The sequence below is a fragment of the Colobus angolensis genome, unplaced genomic scaffold (assembly GCF_000951035.1).
Source record: "Colobus angolensis palliatus isolate OR3802 unplaced genomic scaffold, Cang.pa_1.0 Scaffold121, whole genome shotgun sequence".
Classification (NCBI taxonomy): domain Eukaryota; kingdom Metazoa; phylum Chordata; class Mammalia; order Primates; family Cercopithecidae; genus Colobus; species Colobus angolensis.
In genome coordinates, this window is record NW_012113253.1 from 4,525,920 (window position 1) to 4,530,242 (window position 4,323).

Consider the following 4,323-nt stretch of genomic DNA (forward strand, 5'->3'; position numbering starts at 1 on the left):
TGCCGGGACAGGAAGCAAAATGTCTGTAAGCCGGTTATTAGGTGTAATAATGAGATAAGTCTGTGATGGTTTATTTTAGATGTCAACATGACTAGGCTAGGGGTTACTCAGCTAGCTGTTAAGGCCTTATTTCTAGCTATACCTATGAGTGTGTTTCCAGAAGAGATCGGCATTTACATCAGTGGACTGAGGAAGGAAGATCTGCCCTCAGTGTGGGTGGGTGCAGTCCAATCAGCTGAGGGCTGCATTCAATCAAAAAGGCAGGGAGGAAAGGTGAATGTGATCTTTATTCTGGAGAAGGGACACCTTTCTTTGACTGCCCTTGGACATCAGAACTCCAGATTCTCCAGCTTTCGGACTTGGACTTACACCAGCAGACCCCCGCCCCGAGTTCCCAGGGCTTCAGCCTCAAACTGAAAATTACACCATGGGCCTCCCTGGTTCTCCAGTTTGCAAATGGCCTGTTGTGAGACTTCTCAGCCTCTGTAATTGGGTGAGCCAATTCCCCTGATAAATTTCCTCTCATTTATTAAGAGATTTATAGGTATATAGGCATACCTTTGAGATCTCTGAGATATTTTTATAGTTCAGTTCCAGACCACTGCAACCAAGTGAATATCACAATGAGTCATGTGAATTTTTTGATTTCCCAGTGTATATAAAAATTATGTTGATATTATACTGTAGCCTATTGTGTATAATAGCATTATGTCTAGAAATACCTTGTACATAGCTTAATTTTAAAGTACTCTATTGCTAAAAAAATTCTGACAATCATTTCAGCCTTCAGTGAGTTGTAATCTTTTTGCTGGTGGAGGATCTTGCCTCATGATGGCTGCTGATTGATCAGGTTAGTGGTTGCTGAGGTTGGGGTGGCTGTGGCAATTTCTTAAAATAAGATAATGGAGTTTACCACATCGATTGACTCTTGCTTTAATGGAAGATTTCTCTGTGGCTTGTGGTGGTGTTTGATAGCATTTTACTCACAGTAGAACTTTGTTCGAAATTAGAGTTGATTTTTTCCATCCCTGCTGCTGCTTTGTCAAGTAAGTTTATGTAATATACCAAATCCTTTGTTGTCATTTCACAATATTGACAGCATCTTCACCAGGAGTAGATTCCATCTCAAGGAACCACTTTTCTGAAATGTTTAATTTTTATGGATACATAGTAGATACATATCTATGGGGTACATGAGACATTTTGATTCAGGAAGCATACGACATGTAATAATCACATTAGGGTAAATGGAGCATCCGTCACCTCAAGCATGTATCGTTTCTTTGCGTCACGAACATTCCAGTTATACTCTTTTAGCTATTTTTAAATGTACTATAAATTATTCTTAATTGTAGTAACCTTGTTGTGCTATCAAATACTAGATATTATTCGTTCTTTCTATTTTTTGTGCCTATTAAACTATCCCCACTCTCCCCCGACTCCCCACTACCCATCCCAGCCTCTGGTAGCCAACATTCTACTGCCTGTCTCCATGAGTTCAATTGTTTAATTTCCAGCTGCTACAAATGAGTGACAACATGTGAAGTTTGTCTCTCTGTGCTTGGCTTATTTCACTTAATGTAATGTGCTCCAGTTCTATCGATGTGTTGCACATGACAGGATCCTTTGTGTATAAGTACCACATTTTCTTTATCTATTTGTCTGTTGTTGGACAGGTAGGTTGATTCCAAATCTTTGCTGTTATGAATAGTGCTGCAATAAATATGGGAGTGTAGATATCTCTTCAATATACTGATTTCCTTTCTTTTGGTTATATGTCTGGCAGTGGGATTGCTGGATCATATGATAGTTCTTAGTTTTTTTGAGAAACCTCTGAACCATTCTCCATAGTGACTCTAATAATTTACATTTCCACCAACAGTGTATTGTTCCCTTTTCTCTACATCCTCACCAGCATTCATTAATTGCCTGTCTTTTGGATAAAAGTTATTTTAACTGGGGTGAGGTGATATCACATTGTAGTTTTGATTTGCATTTCTCTGATGATCAGTAATATTGAGCACATTTTCATATACTTGTTAACCATTTGTATGTCTTCTTTCAAGAAATGTCTGTTCAAATCTTTTGCCCATTTTTAAATTGAATTATTAGATTTTTTTTTATATAAAGTTGTTTGAGCTTCTTATATGTTCTGGTTGTTAATCCCTTGTCAGATGGATAATTTGCAAATATTTTCTCCCATTCTGCGGGTTGTCTCTTCACTTTGTTGATTGTATCCTTTGCTGTGCAGAAGCTTTTTAACTTGGTGTGATACCATTTGTCCATTTTTGCTGTGGTTGCCTGTGCTTTTAGGTTATTACACAAGAAATAACTTTGGGAGGCCGAGGCAGATGGATCACCTGAGGTCAGGAGTTTAAGACCAGCCTGGCCAACATGGTGAAACCAGGTCTCTACTAAAAATACAAAAATTAGCCAGGTGTGGTGGCTCACACTGGTAATCCCAGCTACTGGAAAGGCTGGGGTAGGAAAATCCCTTGAACCCAGGAGGCAGAGGCGTGTTGTTTAGAGTGGCAACTTTTGACATTTCTCAAATCTATTCTCTCTTTTATTCCTATGGTCATAACCAAAGCCCATACCATTCCAGTAACCTTTTTTTATTGTGGATAATATATCTAACATAAATTTGCCATTTTAGCCACTTTAAAGTGCACAATTCATTGGCATTTAGTATATTCACAGTGTTGTACAACCATCATCACTCTGTAGTTTCAGAATATTTATATTATTCCAAAAGGAAGCCTTATACCTATTAAGCAATCATTCTCCATTATTCCCTCCTCTAACCCCTAGCAATCACTAATCTGCTTTCTGTCTCTATGGATTTGCCTTTTCTGGACATTTCATATAAATAGAATCATACCACATGTTGCCTTCTGTGTTTGTGTAATATTTTTGAGGTTCATCCATGTTATAAGAATGTATTGACACTTAATTCCTTTTTTATGCCTGAATAATATTACATTGTATTCATACACCACATTTTGACTATCAATTTTTTTTCAGTTGATGGACATTTGGATTGTGTTGACATTTTGGCTATCGTGAAGAGCGCTGCTATGACCATTCATGTTCAAGATTATGTTTGTACCACTGTTTTCAGTTCTTCTGGGTACAATGGCTGTATAATTTTGTATTCCCACTAGCAATGTATCAGAACTTCATTTTCTCCATATTGTTGCCAACACTTATTTTCCATTTTTTGATGATAACTATCCTGGTCAATGTAAAGTGGTATCTCAATATAGTTTTAACTTGCACTATCCTAATGACTAATGATGTTAAGCATGTTTTCATGTGTCTGTGGGCTCTTCATATATCTTCTTTGGGGAAATGCCTATTCATTTCTTTTGCAAATCTTTTGACTAAGTAGTTTGTCTTTTTGTTGTCTTAACAGCCTCTTAAGCTGGCCTTCCTCTACTCTTCGTACCTCTAACTTTTGTTTTTTAACTCAGCTGTTGGAATAAGTTTTTCTTATATAATGTTCTTCTACACCAAACTGTCAATAGCTCTCCACAGCTCTACAGATAACTCTGGCATTCATGGCCTCCACAGTATTTTCTCAACCTCCTTTACCAGCTTTGACTCTTTTTTTTTTTTGCCCTGATGTACATTTTTTATATATATATAAATATATATAATATATAAATATAAATAAATATATAAATGTATATTTATTTATACATTTATTTTTATGTACATTTATTTTTCTTTTATATATAAAATATATATATTTATATATTTATAGTATAAATAAATATATATATATATAATTACACTTCAAGTTCTGGGGTACATGTGCAGAACATGCAGGTTTGTTACATAGTTATACACATGCCATGGTAGTTTGCTGCACCCATCAATCTGCCACCTATATTAGGTATTTCTCCTAATATTCCTCCCCTAGCTCCCCCACCTACCAACAGGCCCTGCTGTGTGATGTTTCCCTATGTCCATGTGTTTTCATTGTTCAGCTCCCACTTATGAGTGAGAACATACAGTGCTTGGTTTTCTGTTCTTGTGATAGTTTGCTTAGAATGATGGTTTCCAGCTTCATCCATCTCCCTGCAAAGGACATGGACTCATCCTTTTTTATGGCTGCATAGTATTCCATGGTGTATATGTGCCACATTTTCTTTATCCAGTCTCTCACTGATGGGCATTTGGGTTGGTTCCAAGTGTTTGCTATTGTGAATAGTGCTGCAATAAGCATATGTGTGCATGTGTCTTTATAGTAGCATGATTTATAATCCTTTGGGTATATACCCAGTAATGGGATGGCTGGGTCAAATGGTATTTCTAGTT